This window comes from Mustela putorius, unplaced genomic scaffold, assembly GCF_011764305.1.
Source record: "Mustela putorius furo isolate JIRA1106 unplaced genomic scaffold, ASM1176430v1.1 tig00000228_pilon_pilon_pilon, whole genome shotgun sequence".
NCBI classification, from domain to species: Eukaryota; Metazoa; Chordata; class Mammalia; order Carnivora; family Mustelidae; genus Mustela; species Mustela putorius.
In genome coordinates, this window is record NW_025421322.1 from 31,700,911 (window position 1) to 31,728,214 (window position 27,304).

Here is a 27,304-nt window from a genome sequence, read left to right on the forward strand (position 1 = left end):
GAGTTGCAGTTATTCTCTTCTTAGATCTCCAGCTGAATTCATAGGTGTTCAAAATGTATTGATAGCTATCTAGCTGAATTCCAGGGGCCAAATGAAACTAAGGTCCTGTATTTCACTGCCATCTTCTTCCCTAATCTCTGTACTTAATCTCCTAATTCAATCAGTCTAGGGTAGAACCAAGAGTTTTTAAAACTCCCCCAGGTAATTCCAATGTGTAGCCAAGTCTGAGAACCAAAAGTCTAGGTAAAATGGCTTTATCTGATCTGTGTTTGCTCTTTCTCAAAACTACTATGTCTCTGTTGCTGTAAATGGGCATTTCAGGTCCACCTACAGGACAAAGTGAATTGGCCAAGAACCTCTGGAGAGGAGGTAACCATTTGTCAAAGGGGAAAACCACTCAGATAGAACAATCACCTAAAAATCATTGCAGCACTTAGACTTCCAACTTGGAAAGCAGAAAGAGAACAATTTTCTAACTTCCTAATGAACATTGCACTTAGCTAGCTATCAAATACAAATAGACTAATTTTTCATTCTAATTGTTTGGGGAAATTTTTTCCTGGGTAACATGATTATGTGACTAGAAATACTAATTCTCTACATTCATTAATTGATAGTCAGGTTGATAAAGATTCTCTAAGCCCAGCATTTACAACAATAGATGGTCTCCTTACTAATGGAGCTTACTAGTGCATACTTGTGCCTCACACACAGTACTGAGCTAGCCTATCTCATATATATTCACACTCTACCATATTTTTTTAATTAGTTTCAGAAGTAGAGTTTAGTGATTCATCAGTTGCATATAAAACCCAGTGCTCCTTACATCTAGTGCCCTCCTTAATGTCAATCACCCAGTTATCCCATCCTTCCATCCACCTTCCCTCCAGCAACATTGTTTGTTTCCTATGATTAAGAGTCTCTTATGGTTTATCTCCCTCTCTGATATCATCTTGTTTTATTTTTCCCTTCCTTCCTCTATGTTCCTCTGTTTTGTTTCTTAAGTTCCACATATGAGTGAAATCATATGATAATTGCCTTTCTTTGATAGGTTTATTTCGCTCAGCCTAATGCCCTATAGTTAGACTTACCATCTTTGAGGATAAGGTAAGAGGAACTGGCGAGGCTAGGAGATGGTCAAAGAAATGTATGAGGAGTTTCATACTGTACCTGCCAGGTTTCTTATAGCTGAAACAGAAATAATGTCAACCAAAGGAAGTCAGAGATCCAATGTCAGGGCAAGTAAGCATAAATGCCACTCTGGAGGGTGGAGGCAAGAGCAAAGTTGGGAGACAGAGCAAAACTTTGTAGAGAAATAGAAATTATGTGATGGGTTTCTGTTATTTTCTTCCTAGGATTTTTTGTTTGTTTGTTTGTTTTTTCCCTCTTTCTTATTTCTTTCTTTCTTTTTATTTTATTTTATTTTATTTTTTCAGTGTTCCAAGATTCATTGTTTATGTACCACCCAGTGCTCCATGCAATACGTACCATCTTCAATACCCACCACTGGGCTCACCCAACCCCCCACTCCCCTCCCTTCCAAAACCTTCAGTTTGTTTCTTAGAGTCCACAGTGTCTCATGGTTTGTCTCTCCCTCCAATTTCCCCCAACTCACTTTTCCTTTCCTTCTCCTAATATCCCCTGTGTTATTCCTTATGCTCCACAAGTAAGTGAAACTATATGATAATAGACTCTCTCTGCTTGACTTATTTCACTCATCATAATCTCCTCCAGTCCTGTCCATGCTGATAAAAGAGTTGGGTATTCAACCTTTCTGATGGAGGCATAATATTTCATTGTATATATGGACTATATCTTCTTTATCCATTCATCTGTTGAAGGGCATCTTAGCTCTTTCCAGAGTTTGATGACTGTGGCCATTGCAGCTATGAACATTGGGATATAGATGGCCCTTCTTTTCACCACCTCTGTTATCTTTAGGTTAAATATCCAGTAGTCCAATTGCACGGTCATAGGGTAGCTCTATTTTTTTTTTTATTTTTTAAGGAATCTTCACACTGTTTTCCAAAGTGGCTGCACCAGTTTGCATTCCCAACAGTGTAAGAAGGTTCCCCTTTCTCCACATCCTCTCCAACACTTGTTGCTTTGTTAATTGGCAATTCCAACTGGTGTAAGGTGGTATCTCAATGTGGTTTTGTTTATTTTCTTACTTGTTGGTTTTGCAATAGCACCTGACTTTCCTTTGGGGAATTATCCCTCCCCATTGCATGAAATGTTAGTGGGACTGTCCATCAAGATTTCCTGCCTTCCTTTAGCCAAAGGATGGATAAATAACCTAAAATCAAGCCAGTCTACTATCTTTTCCAGGGAATCTGAATTTTAAGTACAGCCAAATGGAAAGAAAGTGCCTGAATGGATTCATATTTCCCATTGGTTTCTGCTCCCATCACCAGGGCTGATGTGGATCCTCTTTTAGAAGCCTGGCTGTAAAACTTTCCTTGTGACTCTGTTAGGTACCCTAGATTCTCCCAATAAATTTATATTTTCTCATAATGAATAATTAATATAATTATAGTATATAAATATGTACAATATGATATATTTTGCTTATGATAATCAGAGTCTGTTTCTTTTGCTTAAACAACCAAAAAAACTCTAGTAATTATATTAGCAGAATGATAGAATATGCTACAGTGACAAACAACCTCCCAGGTCTCACCACTGCCTTCAGACAGCAGTGTTATTTCTCCTATACAAAGTCTACTTTGGGGGGTGCCTGGGTGCCAGTCAGTTAAGCATCCAACTCTTGATCTCAGCTCGGGTGTCAATCTCAGGCCATGACTTCAGACCCCATAAACTTAAAACAGAACAAACAAACAAACAAAAAAAACACACACCTACTTTAGATCCAGCTGACTGTCCAGGGAAACTGGCCCACAACCCCAGACACCTTGATCTTGTGACCAAGAAGATATTTCTTGATATTTACAGCTTTCCTACTTGTCTCTCCACAACAAAAAACAGAAGAGTAAATCTCCTCAGTTGTGAGTTGCACATTATTGAAAATAACACCTTACCATGTATATAATTTTAATTTCTGAGTATGAAGACCAAAACAACCACAAAAATCTCATAATTTTAAATTGTCTAAGAAGAGAGTCAATTACTGTGCCTAGGACTTCATGAGTATTCAGATGGTGGTCACTGTTTACTTTGTTGGGGGGTGAAATTCTATAATAACTAAGAATAAAATTTTGAAGACAAAAAAATTAAAATCCCAGGTTCATCTTTCCCAATACTAAATTATCAGATATTAGGCTTGTTATATGATAATTTCTATTGGACAGCCTCACTTTATAAATTAAATAAGGCAACAAATGCAAATTGGATAATATTATAGACTCTTTAATAAACTATAGCTTAACAAAGACTAGTTGATCGAACTAAGCTTACAAAATAATAAAATTATGATTCTAAATGAAAATATCCAGGCCTCCAATAAAGAAGTATGTGATGGCATGAAGAGTCCATTGAGTTTAATCTATACAAAATTACTGCTTTGATTGTACATGTGTTTTACGTTTATTCTGACTTAAGTAACACTAACTATTTGAAAACTCATCTCCACATAAAACACATCACCACATAGCTCTGATAGAGGCTAAGAAAGAAGGTCTGACCTAAGCTGACTCATCCAAAAAAGGAGCTGGTAATAACGATCCCCAAGAAAATGCTCGGAATGATTGCACTGAAGGACATCACATCTCTATTGTGTTTAGCATATGTAAGGAATGCATTTCTTCTTTTCTGCCAGTTCTATACTAAGTGCCATTCATGCATTCATCCATTCATTAGCTCATGTATTGATACTGCAAGCCATTATTAATGTGTCCTGCTCTATGCCAGGCACTGTACAATAACTGTATAAACAAACTAGTTGCAGTTCTCTCTCTCTGAATTCTTTTCTATCTGCCACACTGATGTATTTAAGCCTCAGTAGTTTTCCAATGGAAGTGGAAAATAACCCTTTTGCTGCAATCACGACACTAGCTACCCAGGTGGAAAAGATCCTTCTCTGCTTCATCCTGTGCCCTTCCTTTGGCATGTTCTGCTTGCTCTGCCGATTCTGGTGCCCATTGGCACAACTGTTAGAGAAAGAGCTAGTCCCTCCTCAAAAGACTGGACATTAGCTCCATAAAGACAATTGCCAGTTTTTGCTTCTTCTTTTTGGTCTTTGTTCTCTGCCATTGCACATTTTGAATGCCATGTCCACAAGCTGCGACGAGCTCATCCCTCCTGCAGCATCCAGCTTTTGCAGTTTCTCTCAATGTTGGAACTCTGTCAGACAAAGGTTGTATTAACCATCCAAACATTTTCATTGCTTCTGTATTAGCATCTGTTTACTTCCAGTATATTTGGTAAACGCTGTCTAAGAACTCAGAGGTATCCTCATTAGGTTATCGTGGCAATTCCTGTATTTGATTAAGGCTCTTTCGCTTAGAATCCCCCTCTCTGAGACCAACCAAAATGCATTTCTTGTAATAACCAAGTCCAGGCATGTACATGCCCCATCTTTGGGATCCCAGTGCAACACCAGCATGGGAGCTCCACTGGCACATTCAGAGGGAGTCAGTGTACATCTTTATAAGCCCTCTGTAGCACTAATCAGGTCTCAACTGCTGTGAGAAACATATTTAAAGAGCTTGAATACTCTCTCAAGAGGGTGAGCAAATATTAAAGCAAATAGCTCAGTCATTTTCAGGAGATCATCCCGGTCGGAGGGGTTATCATTCCTCCGGTTGAATAGATCGGAAGCACAAAAGGGACTGCAAGTCCATAAGTACCTGGCCAGTTGTCCATGCTGCTTTATATGGCCCTGCTCTGGCTGGAACTGTTCCCTGGACAAACTGAATCCCTTGCTGGGTCTTATAGGGGGATGGTACTCCCGGCCCCCAGCACTACTTTGGGCTCCTACTTAAGAGGAGCTGAAGTCCTGGACATTTCTGGAGGCACAGGCATTTCAGCCAGAAGAGGGTGGAGTAGAAGGACAGATAAAGGATTTAGAACCTGTGACATCATTCTGTCTTCTTTCTCCTTTAAATTGCCCCCATCATCTAGTGAGACCAAGGGAATCGCCTTGTTCCCTGGTCTCTATACCATCAGCTTAGACCCCTCCCCATTAGTATCCTCCAGATAGAGGAGCATAAAGGCCTCTCATTCTTTTTGCCAGCTCTTTGGCAGTACAGCTCCAGCTACAAAATAATATAGTAATTCGAGGAGCTGTTTAAAGCCCACATTCCAAAGTATATTGTGGCCAGACTGTGCTACAACAGAAAGTTGTTCTCTTGGACATGGGTGAACAGCTGAAATTGGACCTTTTCTTCAGTGTGCTTGAAGCGGGCTGTCAGCTGGAATAGACATCGATTTCCCATGACACAATCATAATAGCGCTGCTCTCCTGATGAACCAAAACTAAGCTGGATCAAAAAAATCCACCAACTATTTTCACTCACCTAGATGGGTGCCTCCAACAACAGAAGCAAACAGCCCACAGCCCACAGCCCACATGGCCAGGAAAAGGAGTCCCCGGTCAGACAGGCCCGAATCTGCACAGTCACCCAGAGGTGGGCTCCTTGCTCCCGCAGAAAGTACTGGGGAAGCCCACACCAAAGGACCATCCCTGGAAGGAAAGTAGTTCCTGCAGTGGGCAGAAGCCATCCCCAAAATCTCCCCAGCAGCTGGGTCACCACAAGCAGCACCCCTCACGGGTAGCTCCCCAACATTGTTATGGAACCCAAGCCCAATCTGCTCTGCTCACTGCAATTCAGGCCAATTAGTTGCGAGACAGTCTGTTGGAACAAGGAAATAAACTTTATTTCAGAAAACTGTAGCCAAGAAGATGGCAGACTAATGTCCACAAAACCATCTCCCCATCACCATGCAGACATCTCAGGGCAGGCAGGGGATTTTTTTTTTTAAGATTATTTATTTAAAAGAGAAAGAGAGACCATGAGCAGGGCAAGGTAGAGAGGGAGAGGGAGAAGCAGACCTGATGACTCAATCCCAGGACCCTGAGATTGTAACCCCAGCTGAAGGCAGACACTTAACCGACTGAGCCATCTAAGGCACCCCAGGCAAGGGCTTTTTAAGGTGGGGAAAGAAGCCAAAAAAAGGACTGGTTCCAGCTGCAATTCAGGCCTGAGCAATCAGTCAGATGTCTTCAATTATCACCAACCAGTTTTCTTCAAGTTCCCTAAAAAACTTAAACAGAATTGATTACTATAAGCTTAGCATGTGCTTAGGGGTTGATGGATAAGAACGTGCTAAATAGTTTTGTTTTGTGCAATGTGTTCTGTGTCTTCATGTATAGCTTCCATTAAAATCTAAAACCAGAGAGGGAGACAAACTGTAAGAAATTCAGTCTCAGGAAACAAACTGAGGGCTGCTGGGGGTGTGGGGTGGATGGATGGAGTAGTTGGGTGATGGACATTGGGGAGGGTATGTGCTATGGTGAGCAAATCAATCAATCAATCAATATTTTTAAAAATCTAAAAGTCAAAGAGTTTCCCTGCAGGCTTACGATGCATAAACAGTTCTATTGCAGAATAAGGAGGGAAGGAGAAGTGTTCAAGGCCAAGTGAATTCAAGATGGAGGTAGTCCTGCCATGACACTTGTTAATAATATAAACAAAAGGGTCACTAGAAATGTAATTGTCCCATCCAAGGCAATAAAGAAGAAAGCACTAGCTATCCCTGAGGAATTTTGAAGTTGGCTTTAAGGAAAGTGAAATGCCTAATTTCCAGAAGAGAACCAATCCTTTCCTAATTAACACCACAGCACCCTGTCAACTATAAATCCTACAACCATCTCCATACCTCACCCTCCACGTCACAAATTCCTCCGAGCTGATGGTCACTAACTCTCCTATAATTTCCCTGAAAAGCAACCTGTAACCCGGACTCTCCATGTCGGACAGCCCCTGCCTTTTTTGTCTCTCCACTTCTTTTTCTTTGTCTCTTGCAAACTTGTAAATTGGTCATTAAAAATGCTCATCATTATGTGGTCACTCTAGGTTTATTTAAACCAGATAAACATTTCCAACAAAGAAAGAATAAATCAGATTATAATGTCTCTTAAAATCTAATGGAGCCAAAACATATTCTAATGGGCTTTATAGATAATACTAATAAGTTAAAGACTAATTTAAATTTCTAGAGAGAACAAAAAGTAACTCCTTATGCTTTAATTGTTTTTGATATTCTAGAAAGAGATTTTCTAATGTGACCACCGCTAGGAAAATATGTTAACTCTGAGTTAATTTAATGACCTTGATTACTAGTTTACAAGACAAGGAAAAAGGGACATTTGGACTCTTAAGTATGATTTTGAAGAAAATTTATTGTTAAAATATGCTGAGAGATGATCTTGTGTTCTCACCACAAATAAAAAAATCAAACTATGTCAGGTGATGGATGTGCTAATTGGCTTGATTATGGTTCTCATTTCACAATGGATGCCTATATCAAAACGTCACATTGTTCATCTTAGATATATAGTTTTTGTTAAGTGTATTTTAACAAATTTTAATAAAGAAACACATACAAAATAATGGTATATAAATAAAGTGATGTAGAAATTATATTTTTAAAAAACTCATTTTACTATTCCTCCCATGACGACTTTTTGCACAAATAAAAGAGATTTAAAATTTTTTATTGTAAACCAGCTCTGTCTTCTCCTCAATTTTACTGACATGTGAAAGTAATTTAATAAAATGATGACAGGTTTTTTTTAATGATTTAAACTTAAAATATACTCTATTGATTGTAGGTGAATAACTACCTTCACAAATTGTCTAAGGTTATAAAAATATGAAGTCATTTTTTAGCTAAGTGGACTCATAATAAAAATGTATTTTGATAAAGCTTATCCTGGTGGAATTCTTACAGTGTTAGAAATTTTAAAGGCTTCATTGTCAACTTAATCTTGATATGTATGTAATGGTAAACTCTTATACTACTGTTTAGTTGAGGTAAATGATTCATGAGCATGGTTCTCTGGAAATGTAATGCTTAGAAAACCTGAGCCGTTACATCATATATTATAGCTATTGATTGTCAGGTTGAAAAGGATGAGTTACTGGATTTGGATTATGGTCATATGCCTGGGTTTTTATTTTGTTTTTGTTTTGTTTTGTAATATGGTAAACACACACACACACACACACACACACACACCATCAAATCTGCCCTCTTCACAAATAGGGAAGTGTGCAGTAGAGTACAGTTAAGAATAAGCACAATCCTGGATGTGAGGGCGATCTGGCTGCGACATCTGTCACCCCATTGAACGCCAGAGTTGATTCGGCTGATCTGGCTGGCTAGGCGGGTGTCCCCTTCCTCCCTCACCGCTCCATGTGCGTCCCTCCCGAAGCTGCGCGCTCGGTCGAAGAGGACAACCTTCCCTGATAGAGGAGAGGACCGTTCTTTGGTCAAGGGTATACGAGTAGCTGCGCTCCCCTGCTAGAAGCTCCAAACAAGCTCTCAAGAATAAGCACAGTCCTGTGGAACAGGTATGTAGGCCATTTCCATCTTGCATGCCTGGACTCACTACTTATTGAACAGCAACTCATTCCCTTCTCCCCTCAGCTCCTGGCAACTACATTCTACTTTGTGTCTATGAGTTTGAAGACTTTAGATACTGTGTACATGGAAATCTGCAGTATTTATACTTCTGTGACTGGCTTACTTCACTTAGTATCACATCCTCAATAAATTCTGACATTTAACTTTCTTCCATCCTACTGATCATAATTCAGTCCTATGACCTTCTCCTTAACTGGAAGGAAGACCCAAAAAGAGTCTCATTGTACATGCAGGAAAGTAAGGATGTGGTTTGGGGGAGCACTGAGGTAGTCTCTACCACAAGGGTTTAGGAGAACAATGCATCGCTACATTGTATCTTTTGCTGAGTTACTGCCATGATAACTCTTTGCATTGAAAACCAGGACAATTTCCCCAATTTCAATGACCGACATCTCTAAAGGATTGGAGTTTATAATGACAAATGTGTGCCTGTGTGTATACATGTGTGTACATGTAGGTACATGTGTGCATTCCCCCCGCTTCCGAGCACTTGAAATATCCTCACAGAGTGTTTAAAAATCCACCACCAGGACATCAATTAAATTTCCTCTGATAAGACAGATGACAGTGTTTCTCAACTTTACTCCTGCCATCATGCATTAAAAAGGACAATATTGGTGGGACACCCAAGTCAAAATCGAGGTGATGTACCCAGAGCAATCTGACTTAGGGATTCCTGTTGCATCAGGCACTGCCTAGCTACCTCAAGTGTCTAGGATGTCAGCGACAGTCCCCTGTAACCCAGCAACAGCACCTGTATTAGGAGACTTGCCTGGAATCATATAATTACATCAGAAAAAAGCAAGGATAGAAGATACCCAGAACCTCTCCCTTTTCTCCCTCTCACAAATTCCAGCAGAGGATAATTGTTATTTCAGGAAGAAAGAAGAAAGCATTCCAGGCAAAATTGGAAAAATATCTCTTAAATCTGCATTAAAACTTCAATTAATCATTATGCTAAGAGAAAAAAGTACATAGGAACTATGCAGCTACTTCATAACTCATGAATATAAATCAGAGACTTTAAATTGCTCTTTAAACAAATATTTGGACACTCACTGTTATCGATAATTATATAACTTATCTGACATAAAGGAAAATTGAAGGAAGCAGTTTGGGCTTAAGATTCATTTAGCTCTCCATGGGCTTGCTCTTTAAAGAACAAGCCTACCAAAGGGGCTGATGTCTAATTGGCTGCATGGCAGGAATTTCCAACGACCCTGCTTAGCAAATGATCCTTCCCTCCATGACCTTCTAGTTTCTAAAATTCTCTTTGTCCATTCCTTGAGTGAAGTCAACAGCACTCTTCTTTATTTGGACTAAATAATTGTCATAAATTTGAATGAACTCCATTGTGGGAGTTAGTGTTCCAGATATCTAAGTGCTGAGCAAATGAGATGTGCGGTCAACAAAGTAAGAGCTACATCCCTCACCTCAGTGGAGCTCTGAGACATCTCACTAACCCCTATGCCTGGGGTGAGGACTGTAAATTTAGGTCCAGACCACCAACATTGAGGATTTTACTTTTTTTACTGAACAAAAATTTTTTTGAGTATAGTTAATACAAAATGCTACATTAGTTTCAGGGGTACAACATAGTGATTCAACTCCTTTACACATTAGGCTGTGCTCACCACAAGTGTGGCTACTGTCACCACCCAGGCCATTACAATATCATGGACTACTTTCCCTGTGCTAAACCTTTTATTCCTGTGACTAATTCATTCCTCAACTGAAAGCCTGTAGGTGCCTCTTGCCTTCACCCATTTTGCCCATCCTCTCACCTCTTTCCATCTGGAAACCATCAGTTTGTTCTGTATTTATAGGTCAGATGCTGCTTTTTTGTGTGTACATTTATTCATTTTTAATATATTTCACATACGAGTGAAATCATATGGTATTTTTCTTTCTCTGTCTGACTTATTTCACTTCCATGTTCTCACGAATGACAGGATCTCATCCTTTTTTATGACTATATAATATTCCGCTGCATCTTCCTTATCCACTCATCTGTTGGTGGACACTTGGGTTGCTTCCATATCTTCCATATCTTGCCTATTGTAAATAATACTACAATAAACATAGAGGTACATGTGTCTTTTGAATTAATGTTTTCATTATGGAATTTTTGGATTATCTGGTATTTCTATTTTTAATATTTTCAGGAGCCTCCATACAGTTTTCCATAGTGGCTACACCAGTTTGCATTCCCACTAACAGCTCAGAAGAGTTCCTTTTTCTCCATACCCTTGCCAATATTTGTTACTTCTTGTTTTTATTTTTATTTTTATTTTTATTTTAGCCATTCTGGGTTCCATGAGATGATATCTCACTGATTTGCATTTCCCTGATGATGAGTGATGTTGAGCATCTTTTCCTGTGCCTGTTGGCTATCTGAATGTCCCCTTTGGAAAAATGTCTATTCTGGTCCTTTACCCATATTTTAATTGGCTGGTTTGTTTATTAGTGTTGCGTTGTATAAGTTTTTAAATATATTTTGGATATTAATTCCTTATTGGATATGTCATTTCCAAATAGCTTTTCCATTCAGTAGTTTTTTTTTTTTAAATTTTGTTGATGATTTCTTCTACTGAAAAGGAAGGCTCTTAGAACAACAGACCTGGGCATATAGACTAGGAATGGGGTGGGGGTCAGAGGCGAGATTTTAGTGACATAAAAGCCTTTGTTTCTTCTCACAGAAACATCTTTTGGAATTTCTTAGCCACTGAAGTTATTTTCCTCTTGTACTGGTTTCTCTCTTTGACCTCCTTTTGGGGAATCTCATTCTCTCTCTGACTCCATTCAAGGAGCATTAACTGAGACATTGTGACATGCACTGGGCACAGAATACAAACATGAGTGAGGCAGCCACTGTCCATGACATCACAGAACTGTAAGTAGGAAGAACAACAATTAACAACCAAGAGATCTAGGAAAAGAAAAACCAAGATGAAAAGAAGGAAATGTCATTTGCAAATATCTTCTCCAATTCTGTGCGTTGCCTCTTCATCAAAATCAAAAGCTTCTGCACAGCCAAGGAAACAGTCAAGAAAACAAAGAGGCAACCCACGGAATGGGAGAAGATATTTGCAAATGACAGTACAGACAAAAAGTTGATATCCAGGATCTATAATGAACTCCTCAAACTCAACACACAAAAAACAGACAATCATATCAAAAAATGGGCAGAAGATATGGACAGACACTTCTCCAATAAAGACCTACAAATGGCTATCAGACACATGAAAAAATGTTCATCATCACTAGACATCAGGGAGATTCAAATTAAAACTACATTGAGATATCACCTTACACCAGTTAGAATGGCCAAAATTAGCAAGACAGGAAACAACATGTGTTGGAGAGGATGTGGAGAAAGGGGAACCCTCTTACACTGTTGGTGGGAATGCAAGTCGGTGCAGCCTCTTTGGAGAACAGTGTGGAGATTCCTCAAGAAATTAAAAATAGAACTTCGCTATGACCCTGCCATTGCACTCCTGGGTATTTACCCCAAAGATACAGATGGAGTGAAAAGAAGGGCCATCTGTACCCCAATGTTTATAGCAGCAATGGCCACGGTCGCCAAACTGTGGAAAGAACCAAGATGCCCTTCAACGGACGAATGGATAAGGAAGATGTGGTCCATATACACTATGGAGTATGATGCCTCCATCAGAAAGGATGAATACCCAACTTTTGTAGCAACATGGACGGGACTGGAAGAGATGATGCTGAGTGAAATCAGTCAAACAGAGAGAGTCAATTATCATATGTTTTCACTTATTTGTATTGGAAGGGGAGGTGAACCATGAGAGACTATGGACTCTGAAAAACAATCTGAGGGTTTTGAAGGCACGGGGAGGGGGTGGGAGGTCGGGGTACCAGGTGGTGGGTATTATAGAGGGCACGGATTGCATGGAGCACTGGGTGTGGTGCAAAAATAATGAATACTGTTATGCTGAAAATAAAAAATAAATTAAATAAATAAATAGATAAAAGAAGGAAATGAGCAAACACAGGAGTGCAAGAAAACCTTTATTCCAATAACACAGCTTCTTCCCAGAGGAGTAGAAATCCACATAGTAACTCCATTCAACTAAGTTGCCATGACTGTTCTCACCTCCATGCTTTTGCACACACTGTTCCTTCTGCTCGTAATGCTTTGCACATGACTTCTAGCCCTGAAACTCCCACTGATCTATGAAAAAGTTCAAATATTCCCTCTTCAGTGAGCCCTTCCCTGCCCCAGATGGAGCTGTTTTATGGGTTGATGCCAACACCTCTTGCCTACCACTCCATCCTATGACACATCACAATATATCCTGATGATTGCTTATGTGTCTGTCTGCCTCACCAAATGATGATTCATATATGCAGAAATTGTGTGCTGCTCATTTTTGCAACCCAGGGTCTCATGGGAGATGTGGCTCATAGTTAGTGCTCAATAAAGTCTTTTTGAACTGTTGTCGATTGAAGCTACCTGCAGATTTCAAGTAAGAGAGGGAGTGAAGAGAGGAAGCTGGCACATCTGTCACAGCACATCAGTTTTCCCCACTCCTTTATCCTCTCTTTTTAGGAAATCTGGATTCTTATCCCCAGGGGTGTCTATGTAAGTATGTGATGCCTGCAGTCTCTGCTTGGGGCCTCGTACCAGCTTGGTTGCTAATTTTTTTTTGGGGGGGGGCTGCTAAATTTAACTCACTTTCCCTCCATTCCCTCTTCCCTTCCCTCCTAGCAAAAGCCAGCCACTAGGACCAGTAAACCCCAAAGCAGATTCATGTGCAGAACTGACTGAAAAGAGAGCAGAGTAAAAATCAGGTGCCCCTTGGGAAAGTAATTTCCTGATTTTTCAAAGCTCACTCCATTTACACTGCCTCTAAGTGTCCCAGTTTCCAACTCTCTCAGCTGAGATTTCTAGACATTGGATGTAATACATCTTGAAACTCAATCACCTCTTTTCCTCCTCCGCCAAAACCAAAGAACCTCTCCTGGACCTGAAACCTCACTTTTGGATATTAATAATTCAGCACCTATTTACTGAGCAATCGTTGTGTGTAAGGTAGAGTGTCATGGCTGTTATGGAGGCCAGAATAAATGACATTGTGGATTCATACTCATGTCAAGAGTTCAAAGGGATTTCAGGAAACATCAACCCTGTTGTTCCAGAGAGGGAAACTGAGCCCCACAAGGAACAGAATTTAAGACTTAGACTGTGTTCTTTGCCATGAAGGAGTTTATACTCTTTCAAGGAGACATAATATAAATACAGAGAAAATTAAGAACATATGGTAAAGTTCACAGGCCTTTCAGATGGATTGTCCAATTCTCTCCATCTGCATTTAAATGGATCATCTACCCATCCAAATGGCTAAAGGAGGATTGGGAAAAAAGGACAAGGGCTGTGATGTCAATACCTTCTTTCTATATTTTCTTCTTTTATTCATTTATTCCTCTGGCATTTAATGTGGCAGACCCCCATGCCATGTACAGAAATTTCAATGGGAAGCTAGAATGACATGGTTATCAACAAGATTCTGGGCACTTTATCAGACCCTTTAAACAGGTTAGGTACCTCTAATCTTTATCCTTAATGCAACCCTACTTTTTGGATTTCATTACTACCATTTGATGGGAAGGGGTAGGGAGCTTTGGGTCAGCATAGTAAAGTTACTTTCCCAAGATCACATAGCTAATAAGGAATAGTTCAACCAGGATTTAACTCAGCCTATTCAAACATCAGAAGAAAAATAAGAGAAAAATGAGGTATATCCCCAATTTTCATTCTCAAAATCTCCCAGCATCTTATTTCCTAAAGTGGCTGTGGTTAAATTTAGCAGCCAACAATTGCTTCCCAGTCCAGGCTGCATGGCTGACTACAAGATCTGGGGATGCTACTCTTTGATTAGGGGCATAAGAACAGACTGCTGAGCCTTCCCGCCCCAGCCCAGCACAATGGGGGTTCAAATGGGAAGTGAGTCAGCCAGGAAGCCCTCATGAATGTCAAGCACAAACAACCCAGAATAGCTGCCCACTGGGCATGAGGTTTCAGTAGCCCCCACCCCCACATGTGCCAGCCTGTAAATTGGAGATGACAGTGAGCTTGACAAGATGGGTCTGAGCCAAAAATAGTCCCTGTTTGCTCCAGAAGTTTCCTTAGGAAGTAAAAGAAAAGTTCAGGTAGAATCAAACAGGATGCACTTATAACTGATGAATTCATTACAGATCAGAAGGGCCTCCATCCTGTGTGTGACCTGTGACCAAGACACTGGGCATGTTCAACCAACAACCAGGTTGGGCAGCCCTAGAGGCCTTTAAAAAAAAATTAAATGCCATCCTAAGGTCCTAAGCAAAAGAGAAAAATAGATTGATTAGATTCAGAAATTAGATTGCTCACTAAACATGAAAAAGTAAAAATTTCAAATTCATTTGAATTTAACAAAAAGAAGACATTCAGGCATTCAAACACCAAATACTTAATTAGGGCCTACAAAGTGGTATGCCATGGACTTGGCTCTGGAGATACACTGATATACAATGTTCCACTGAATGCTGAGTTTCCACAAAGTCTGAGCTCAACCAATTCCTCAAGAGTTTTCACAAATGGGCAGAAGTGTAATACATTAATTAAGTCCCCTGGGCCCAAAAGTAAGAGAAACACAACTCATATTAAGGAAAACACAGTTTTGGGTTCATGTAACAAAACTGAAGTGTTGTATCATCTTCAGGTATGGCTGGATCTAGGTAGCAAAGCAATGTCATGAAGCATCCTTACTTGCAACCTTTCTCTGTTTCACTTTCCTGTGTTTGGGCTCTATTCTCAGGAAGATTTTCTTTTGGAGTTCCCAATGACTATAGATCTTCATACTTACATTTCATGTAAAGTGTGACTCCCATAAGGGATTCAAGATTAGCTCTAACTGAACTGACTTGGGTCATAAGATCACATTGAACACCTGTGCAAGGATGATGAGAAACACTTGCTGCTTATGCTAGCACCCCACTCAGGAGCTGGAGATGAGACCAGATGGCAGAATTCACCTGTAATTCTGTAAAAGAGTAGCTTCCCTAAGGAAAGCCAAGGTTCTTTTCCAGTGGAAGGTAGACTTACTTTAGTGGACAAAAACAACAGATGCAAGCTACTCATGCATAATAAGACCTCTCCTGCCCTGAAGGAGTTTCCAATGGCAGCTGAATTCTATTCCTGGCCCTGTCGTTAAAAAGCTGAGTAACACTGTAAAAAGTCCTTTCCTCTTCTAAGAGCCTCAGCTTCTCTTCAAAAATGAAAGTATGTTCAAATCTCTCAGAAGTGGAGTATTTTGTCAATTAAATTCCATGGTGGGGGGGAACCATGGAAGAGCACTGTGTGTAATCCTCCTGGGATAACCCCTGAGGCTCCTCTCTTGAGGACTTTGTGGAATACATTGATATATCTTTTGAGCACATCACAGATAATACACTCCAGGGAGGAGAAAAAGCAGATACAAGGATGAGAAAGAAGTAAATCAAAGGTGCATTGTCCAATGAATTGTCATTGTAGGCAACTGAAACTGGATTCCCCCTGGGTCACCTTGCCATAAAACATACCCATGCCTCAGACTTAGATGATACACTTAGTCCCATCAGCTTTCGAGACATCTAGAGGATGCAGTGCTGTGGCATCTCCAGCCTGTCCTGCTCAGGTGACCAGAAAAAGCCCCCACACAAGAAGCAAAAAGAGTTGACAGATGGAACTGGTAAGTGTGGGAGGAATAAGGAACAGGTATCACTGGGGTTTATTACAAGGATTAAAAAATATTTCGGGAGAGGGTGGCTGGGTTGTGGACATTGGGGAAGGTATGTGCTATGATGAGTGCTGTGAAGTGTGTAAACCTGGTGATTCACAGACCCATACCCCTGGGGCTAATAATATATTATATGTTAATAATTTTTTTAAATTTATTTCATGTGTTAGACATGCATTTTTTGAGAGCTACTCTGTCCTAAGCACCATGTTTAGGATGGCAAATAGCAAGACTTCCTGCCCTCATAGAACTTACCATCTGATGAGCAGTACAGATGTGTCAAGAGATGCTAGTACAATATGACAGTGCAAAAAGCATGGGACCTCACAGTAGGAGGCTCAAGCTTGTGTTGGGAATAGAGAGAGTCAGGGGAGGCTCTTGCAAAAATGACATCTCAGCTGGAATCTTCAAATTAATCATTCACCCACCCTCATGACCAGATTAGTGGAAATGCCATTATGTTCATCGGGATCGCCTCCTCTTGTTGATTGAATTGTGAATCCTAAAATTTCTTTTGTTGATGTCATAACCCCCGAGATCTCCAAATGTGACCATCTTTGGAGATGTAGTTTCACAGAAGTCATTAAATACAATGAGGTCCTCAGGTGGGCACTAATCCAGTAGGACTAGTGTCCTTATGAAAAGGAGAGCTTTGGAGACAGACACAGGGTGACAGTATGGCATGTGAAGATCAAAGTCTTGTTGCCACAAGCCACTGAGCTGTCAGAAGCCAGGAGATGGGCCTGGAGCAAATCTCTCCCTCCCAGCCCCCAAAAAGGAAGCAACCCTGATGACACCTTGCTTTGGGACTTCTGGTCTCCAGAACTGGGAGACAACACACTACTATTGTTTAAGCACTCAATTTGTTTTTGAAACCCAAGGAAATGAAGACACCTCTTGTCCCCTGAAGTGTTGGGGAATTTTGAGACTTGCTCATTATGTAGGAACTGGTCTACTTCCAAATGCACTAAGGGGACCAAAATTTCTGTTGCCTTTGCTTCTGTTGCTGTGACTGGCCTTGCTGTGGACAAATGTTTTCAAGTCAAAGGCTATCCTCATCCCTGGAAGGAAAAGACATGTCTGAGGGAGGGGAGGTCCCCTCTCAGGGGGCACGTACTGAGAGCAAAGACACTCTGCCCACCACCAGGCAATGCTTAGCTGTGGTTATCCCACTCTACGACAGGCAGCCTAGCCTCCTGCCCTTCAAACACTGGTGTTTGTATGATGGCATTCTCAGCCTTAGGGCTTTCACCAAGCACATAAAAGATGTAAACCACACAAAGGACGAGGGGTGGGATGGGCTGCACTAGACTGAGGCAGTTCTCAGGATGTAGTACTTTTTGTGCTGACTGGGACAGATAGTCCACCCTACCATACACTCACACAGGCTTGGAAATTTGTGGCTCCTTGTTCTGTTTTGTCCTACTTGGCCATGATTAAAAATTACAGCAATTGGGTCAGGGCAGTCTGACCAGGAGGGGCTTCCAGCAGTGATGTGCTACAGACAGCTACATGGGCTTGTGAGAATTGATGGTGGGATAGTCAGGAATTTTCAAGGCTATTGGTAAGCCCAGACATTATTAAACATTAAATGAGATAAACTGTAATTTGATCAATTATACTAAGTCAAAGGTGATAAATACTATACATGCACCCCTTTCTAATAATTTTAGTCTGTTCTACTATTGTCTCTACATCTTTTAAAGTTATTTGTGCCTATTGCACCTGTACAATGGAAACGCTGCACACTGGACATTAGTTTCGACCCCTGCATTCAGGGGCCTCACAGTGGTAGCCTGAATCAGTGACTGTGGGGGCATTTACACCACAGAAATCAGCAGGTCCTGTTAATCAGAGCTTGATTCATTGTTTTGCTGATTGTCTAGATTTAAGAAGATAATGAGGAAAATACTCTATAAATTAAAATTTAAATGTGTGTCGTGTCTGTCGTCATTACAAAAAAAAAAAAAAGAGGAAATATTCTCCCAAGATTCAAAAACAATCATCAGTGAAGAAACACTCTTATAATTGATTTCGTTCTTCTTTCGTCTTACCAATGAACATAAATGAAAATGTACGTATTAATGCAGAGAACTACACTCTTTCATAAATTGCAGGTTTAAGAGCTTGGTCAAAATCAACCCAAAGTATTCTCTGAGTGTCAACTGGCTATATAGAATTTATGATAGAGAGTATCATCTATTTATTATTCTTTCTAAACTGTATGCTATGCATTTTTTACATGAAGGAAAATTATCATAAATTTATTAATATTAATATATGCATATCTCTTGACAAGAGTCAGTCACTCCACATTGACCAGCACACCACTGACATCCAACCCCAGCCACACATTTTGCCAGTTCCAGCTGTCCCCCAGAAGACAATCATTATAGGACTCAGTGTTACATCCAGATCACTCTACCAACTTCCCTTCCCTTTCTTCTTGGTGATTTCCTCCCAGGCAGGACTCAATGGAGATTATCTCTAGTCATCAAATAAGATCTCCTCTCTGACTATCAAAAGGGAAGGCTTCAGAGACCCTGAGTGCCCTTCCACCAGAAGTCTACTAAGCTCCAGTGCCAAGTTATCACCTCATCCCCAGAAACTCAGAGCTCTTCAGACTGAGGGGTTGGAGAAGGGTAGCTTGACTAAGCCATCAAGACATCTCATGTAACTTTATGACTACATGTCATTGTCATGAAAAAGAGAGACAGGAGCAGTGATACTTCCCAGAGCACAGGAAAATCATTCTGACATAAATCATCACTTCTACCACTAAAAGAAGTAGGAACAAACCTCCAATGTCAAGCTCTTTGGAATTTTTTAAAATTAGTAATTAATATTATTTAAGTCCCACCTCATCAATCACTTTGGAATATCTGCAGAATGTACAATGGCAGTAGGTATTGCTGTGGTCTTGTCACACACAATGTCCTCTGGAATAAAAGGAAAAAAAAAAATTCTCAAATCTAGGGATGCTCAGATTCAGTGCTGTGACATGACAGGAGTTGGAGGGCCCACGTCCACTAAGCTGAAGAAATGCTGGGAGGAGCAGGTGCCAGGAGAGATAGGGGAATGAAGGGGGAAGGGGATGGGCGGAAATATCCTTGCTGGAAGGGGTGTGGCTGGCCTCAGCAAATGCTCTACTTCTCCTCCCTCTCTCACCATCTGCTCTTCTCCTGGCTAGCCTCTTCTATTCATAAGATCTCACTTTGGGTATAGTCTCTCTCAAGATAACGCTCATGATTTTAAACCTTCTACTTCTGAGTAAATTCCCCTCCCACAAGCAACTTTAGCATCCTGCCTGCTTCCTGCTTCCTGCTTCCTGCTTCCTGCTTCCTGCTTCCAGTGGACTGTGGGCACCTGTTTATTCATCTTTCTTTCCCACTTGACTGCAAACTCTCACCAAGCTGGCAACTTGTCTTGTTCACCACGTTACCTCTAGTGCATGCAGCATGCCTGGTATTCCACCAGCAGATGCAGAGCAAACCTGAGCCCAGATCTCTCTGGTGCCACAAGAGAAGATGTCACTGACTAGGACAGAGTTTGCCACCAGGGATGCTGGGGCCCTCTGGCTCTTCTTACAAGCTCCCTCGTTTCTCTGCTCCCTCTCACCAGCTTCTTTGGGTCTTGAGAATGATTAAACCTGGCTCGCCTTCTCATGTCTTCTGGCTTTCTCAGAGATGCTAGTTTAACAGCGGTAATGGGGTGAAGGGAATCCATGTACCTCTGCCTCAGGACACATGATTGGATCCCTGGTTCTTGTGTTCTGGATAGGAAAGCATCATGATGTCCTGGAGTGTATGCTAGAGTTGAAGGTCACACACTCCATCTCAGGCTATTATACTGGGAGACCACGGGCAAGTTATTTTACTTCTCAGAGCCTCTGTTTCCTCAACAACACAATATATATGGCCATCCCTATATAACTCAGGTGCTTCTTTTTTTTAAGTTTTTATTTACTTATTTGACAGAGAGATCACAAACATGCAGAGAGACAGGCAGAGAGAGAGGGAGAAGCAGGCTCGCTGCTGAGCAGAGAGCCCAATGTGGGACTTGATCCCAGGACCCTGAGACGATGACCTGAGCTGAGGGCAGAGGCTTGACCCACTGAACCACCCAGGCACTCCTAATTCATGTGCTTCTTGATGCGCTTCAGTGAATACAGCATCCAGAGTGTCTTACGAGCAGTGCTGTGTATGCACCCAGAGTTGAAACTCATTGTACAAAAAGCACCATGGATGAGAACGCTGCACACTTTTGATGGAGCTCTAAGAACATCACATCCTCAGCTCCCCAGTTCTACAAAGGGTTTCCGGTATGATTCATTCTTCAGCCTCCACCACCTTATCCCACATGAATTCACAATACTTGAAATAGCTTTGCAAAGCCAGACGGACCTTAAGTCACCATGCTAGACTGGGTGCTTAGCCTAAGGAAATAGTAATATGAACCAATTCAATTAAATGAAGCTCAACTGCCTTCTCTTTCCTGAGGTCTTCTCTGATTCACACTTCCCCCAAAACCACTGCAACAGGAAAATGCTGGAAGCCTTCTCATTCTCCTCCAAATTTGTCCCCAACCCTAGCATCTCCGGGAGCCCAGCTCTCCGTGAGGTGACCAGTATCTTGGAGACGTAAAAATAAACAGAACAAGTTGAGGTAAAAATATGTTATCCACCTATACTTACTATACCTTGTGCAGGTAGGGGTTGCAGACACCAGACCAGAAAGTGGTCCCTTACAAATAGAGTTATAATAGCAAAGATGAGATTATAGTGCATCCTGGGACCATAGGACTCAGTACCATAGACACTGACATGACAAGTAATGAGGTTTCTCCACGATGCCATGTGCAGAGCATAGAGTCAGAGCTGCATGGTTCTAATCCTAGCTCCATTTTTACCACTTATATAATTCAGGGCAAGTCACTTAACCTCACTGAGTCTTAGTTTCTTCAACTGTAAAATGAGAGAAAATAATGGTTCTTAGCTCAAAGAGTTGGTGTTAAATGAGACAATACTTGCTGAGTGCCAGATACCAAGGACATGACCCTTAACCATTATCTGTTATTATTATTGCTGTGTATTTCAGACACTTAGGTTCAGATTCTTGTGCTGCTCGACACCATGAAGCAAGCAGCTCCATCTACTTGTCTGGGCAGCATTTCCAGTGGCCACATGCTTCTCAGGTGGAAGAGATCTCTTTCCCTTTGTGCTTGTCTTGCATTTTTTTTACACTCAGTGTTTCTACCCCCTGTCCTAAAGCATGATATACATTTTCCCACAATAATACTTACTGCCCTGAATTATAGTTTTGGGGGTCTTGGAGGGGTTGTTGAAGGGAAAGAAAGGTAGAGGTAAAAGGATAGAAGCAGACTCCCCACATAGCAGGGAGCCTGACATGAGGCTTGATCTCATGACCCTGAGATCATAACCTGAACCAAATCAAGAGTTGGATACTTGGGACGCCTGGAGTGCCTCAGTCGGCTAAGCATCTGCCTTTGGCTCAGGTCCTAGGATAGAGTCCCGTGTGCTTCTCCCTCTGCTTACTGCTCCCCCTGCTTGTTCTCTCTCTCGCTCTCTCTCTTTCTCTGACAAATAAATAAATAAAAACTTGCAAAAACAAACAAAAAAAGATATAGATAGCAACTGAGCTGCCAGGCATCCCCTGCCCTGAGTTACAGTTAGTTGTCTTCCCATCAAGGTTCTGACTACCTCAAGGGCAAGGCTCAGTTGCATGCATCTTTGTATGAGAAATTCTGAAGAGTTTCACAAAGTATCCAACATATAACTGATGTTTAATATTTGTTAAGTTAATTGAAAAGAAGGGAGCACCTGAGTGGTGCAATGAGTTAAGCATCTGACTTTGATTTCTCCTCAGGTCATGATCTCAGGGTCCTGAGATCAATCCCCGTGTCAGGCTCCACAATGGGCATGGATCCTGTTTAAGATTATCTTTCTCCCTCTCCCTCTGCCCCTTCCCAGCCTCTAAAAATAAAAGGAGAGAGAAAGAGAATTAGAAGGAAGGAAGGAAGGTAAGAAGGAAGGAAGGATACAAACAAACAAACAAACAAGGAATACTAACCTACCTTACTCAAAGCATTCACTGAGTAACACAAGGGGGTAGAAATAACACTTAATAATTTCCAAAGTAGGACAAAATTCAATCTGTGCAAGTTATGACTGTTACATTGTTTATTCTCTTTATCAGTCAGGAATACATTCAGGTACATTTATATGAGTGGCTTAAACAAATAGGGTTTATTTTTCTCCCATTCCTAGGTGGGAAACTTCTGGTTTGGCTTCCACCGTTTATTTGGTGCCATTTGAAGACGGTAGCATGCTATCTTTTAGCATGGTAGTATGCTCTGTCCTCCTTAGCTTTGTTCTCATGCTTGCAAAATGGTTGCCACAGCTCCAGGCAATACTTCTACATGCAAAGCAGAAGGAAGTAGGGAAGATGCCCCCCTTTTCCAGGAAACCAAAAATGACTCTAGAGACCTGTGGTACAACTCTACCTAGGTCCCATTTGCCAGCTCCAGTATAAGCATACTGTGAAAATGTGAGTATTAGGGTGGGAACTTGCTGCTCCAAATAAGCAAGTTTCTTTCCCAGGAAAGAAAGGAAGTGCCAAGGAACAATAGGTAGTAGGAAGGCACTTAAGAGTTTTTGCAGCATTCCACGAAAACCTAATACAGGTGGTACCAATAACTCCATTTCACAAATGCGAAACCTGAACTTGAGAAGTAAAGAGATCTCTGGAAGTTGAAATAGTCGGTCCATAAAAAGCTGACATGGTGCTGACCACAGTCCATGCTCTTTGCCATAAGCTACATTGAAAAGGCCCCAAAAGTTATCTTAATATGGGTTTAGAAAAAACAAGTCTTCAGATTATAATATTCTTATTTTTGAGGAAGAGTTTATTTGCTAAAGGAGGTAAACCCTTGACCTTCCTGCCATAAGCATCAAATCCCAACCAAGTTAGCCTCTGTTCCCATTTTCTGAATGCTTTATAAACCAGTCTCATAGAATCTTTAGAAAAATATTGGTTTAGTCTGCCTCACTCCTAAAACATTTTCAGCCTAAATTTTGAGAGTCAAAGTAAATCACAATGAGGTTTTAAGAATTGTACATGGTGATAGATTAATAAAAATAATAGCTTAATCCTGCTCATTTGAAGAAAACCTTGAATGAGTCCATCCAGCTGGAACTTTCTGACAGCTTAGAGCAATAAAATGCCTTTGTGGCCTCCCTAATCCATTTTTAATTTTTGAATAAAATTAATAACCTAAATACCTTAGAGTATAAGCTGCATTCCTTCCTAAGGATATAAAATTTTCTTATATATATTCCCCCGTTTATCTTTGCCAAAGCCTGGTGCAATTCATAGAGATAAGAATAATTGTGTCTATTCTGCAAATAGAGGAATTAAGACACGAGAAATTATGATTACTTCGGGGAAAAAAAAAAAAAGCAGGCACCTGTCAAGAGTAATGTTTTCCCACTTGTACATTCTTGTTCATACCCTCCCCAACCAAAGAGAAAACTCGATTTATTTACTCTGGAGCTTCTGGTTCTCAGCAACTTGCCAGGTGGTATCCACCTGCAAAATGGAAAGGAGCATTCACATCGTGATGGACTGGCACCTGGCTGAGACCCACATGTATACATTTGCCCGATATCCACTGGCATCTCCCTTGATTCAACTCTCTGCCGCCTATTACAAATACTTTAGGGACCTGATCTTCCCCATGATGTTTCACCCTTAGTGGCTCCATCGATTAAACAACTGGCTCTTGATTTGGGCTCAGGTCGTGGTGATCTCAGGGTGGTGAGATTGAGTCCTGCCTCAAGCCTGCAGTGGGCTCCATGTTCTGCAGAGAACCTGTGTGTCTCTCTCTGCCCCTTCTCTCCCTCGGCCCCTTCCCTTTCTTCTCTTTCTCTCTCTCTGATAAATACATCTTTACAAAATTTTTAAAAGGATCTGCAGGCAGGATGAGCCAGAACTAGTATTGGTCAGGATGGAGAATCAGCCTTGCAGGAAACCAAGTGAGGACAACAGCATGAGCCCAACCTTAAAAGAAGGAGGTGGCCATGGCCCAAAGAAAAGCCTGGCAATTCAATTTTCTAGATCCTCCCTTCTCCTCTCCTCTCTCATCCTCTACCCATCCCCTCCCCCTTCACCTGTTTTCCTGCACAGAGCCCCACCCTCTCTCTCATTTAAAACAACCCCATCATGAAAATCTGCTAGATGGAGCAGAACTGACTGCCAGAAAAATAGAAAGAATTAAAAAGTACTAAAAACAGTCTCACTATCACTAAGAACCCCAGAAATGGGAATTCCAACAATAAGCTCTCTCAAGAGGGCTTAAAGCGGGGAGGCAGGTGGTCTGGATGCCTCCCAAACAAATAATCCTTTGTTTGCATAGATTTTTAAAATTGAATATCGCTCTTTGGTTATGTCCCAAGACATAAATAATTCAAATGACAGGTTTTCTTTTCTTTATTGAAATAATGTAGTGAGCAAACAAATCTATCTTTTTTTTTTTTTTTTGGTTTGTTTTTTAACCTAAAAATAGCAGAGAGTACCAACCTAACGTAACACCAGTAAGAACCAGACTCCTGGTGGAGGAATCCAAAGGTGAGGGGGTGAAGGCACTTGCTTGAGGTCTGTCCAAGTTAATAAGCAGTTCAAGGGGGATAAATCCGAGGACACAGGGCTCCACCAAGATACAGTTTCCCACTGAGTCTGACAGAAGGCAGCATCTTACAGAACACTAGTTTGTCCTCCTCCTCCCTTGCTCCCTCAGCACAGTCAAATGACGCCCCGTGCAAATGTCATTTGGAAAAAAAATATTAGAGATGTACTCAGACATCTAAACTTGCACAAAGATTGGGGCGCCTGGGTGGCTCAGTGGGTTAAAGCCTCTGCCTTCAGCTCAGGTCATGATCTCAGGGTCCTGGGATCGAGCCCTCCATCGGGCTCTCTGCTCAGTGGGGAGCCTGCTTCCTCCTCTCTCTCTCTGCCTACCTCTCTGCCTCCTTGTGATTTCTGTCAAATAAATAAATAAATTTTAAAAAAATAAAATTGCACAAAGATCAAAGTGTATGAGGTAATATATTTTTCTGGCTCCCCCTTAGGAATATTATCAAAATAATAAAGAAGCCATTTCCTATCTCCTGCTTTAATTCCACCACAATCAGAACACAGTGAGAGCTACACCTGAAACTAATGTAACCGTGTGTGTATCAACTGTGTTTCAATAAAAAGAAAAAGGAACACCATAATATATTTTCTTTTGCCACATTGGGCTTTGTGGAATTGTGAGCAGAAATGGGAGCACTGTCACCTGCCAGGGGTTTCAGAGGAAGAAGGTCCAAGTGGGTATGATGAGGGGGTTGGGGATCCCCATGCTTTAACCCAAATAACAAATGACCAAAGGCCAAAAGTCTCTGATCCGCCTTCTATGATCAGCTAGCATAATCTCACTCCAACCACTAGGAAAATCTTCCCTGGTCTCACCAGGCAAAAAGTCTCCCCCTACTCCAGATATCCACAGCACCTACTGCTAATGTTTTCCAGTGGTTTTTAACCAATAAGAGGTGTTTCAGAGCAATTAGAAGGGAATGTGCATTGAAATCAGAAAACTGTGTCCGTCCCTCACTCATAGGAAGGTAGCCGTCTTACCGTCTCTGAGATCCAGACAGTAGGCATGACCTACACAACACTGCCTAAGAAGGTTATAATGACAGAACCACAACCCCTAACATTTTAGTCAACAAATCCTTTGATGACCATTTTGAGGACATGACTCCTAGTTGCTGTCTGAAAGCTGTTACGATTCCACCTTGTGAGTAGTAACATTGGATCTAGAAAGATCAAGAAAGGATGAGGGAAGTGAGACCCACAGAAGAAGTGTCCAACCCACAGCAGGGGTGGACATGAAAGGAGCAATGAGGATGATGGAGACCTGAGCCTGGTGCCATCTCCACTTTGGACTGCCATGGAGGAACTATAATGAGGAACGTGCCTGTAGCTCCCACTTGAGCACGCACTGTCTGGAAGAGCCACTCCACAACCTCAGAAACCCGGAACCGAGAAGCTGATTCCCACCTGAAGAAAGGTATAGGACTGGTGAGTGATGTGGGCATGCTGAGCAAGAAGCCTAAGCGCCTGGCCCGCATCAGGTTCTTCACAGCTCAAAGCTTGCAGTCATGGAGGACTTGGTCAGTGCACTAGCCACAGTGATACCAAGTACATACAGATGTTATATTTTCATCATGCAAAAGCATGAAATCGCAATAAAGATAAATTTTTATTATGTTTAACTTTTATCTTCTAGCTTTGTCACACTCATGGGTATATTCTCTGGTTTGTGTAACCAAATGATTGTTTGCCTTGTATTGGGGGGAAAAAAAAGTTATGTCAAATATATCAGACAGAAATTTTATGTACCTATTCAGATTCCCTCACTTATCTCTTTTTCCCCACAAAGAAAACTCCTGCGTCCCAGACAACTGCCATCAGCCTTGCTGAAGTCCTCATAGCCAACTACAACCATGCACCCTACTCTGGGAATATACTCCCTATGCACCAAAAGAATTGCAGTAACTCCCTAAGGTGTACTCACAAGAACCTGAGAAATACAATGAATATTATGGCATTGTACCCACCTGGTGGGAGAAATTTAAGACAGGACAAAAGGATTATCTTCATGGGGGCTTTCACCCACTACTGAAAATTTTTAATGTTTCAGAAAGATGCTAAAAAGAGTCCTAACAATTTGACAGGGCAGTGTCTTAAAGCCTGGACTTAACGCCAAACTCTCATAAATGATGTGAAGAAACCAGAACACCCTGGTCACAGTATTGTAGACAAGATGAATCCGCTCAGGAAGGCAGGATAGCTAGA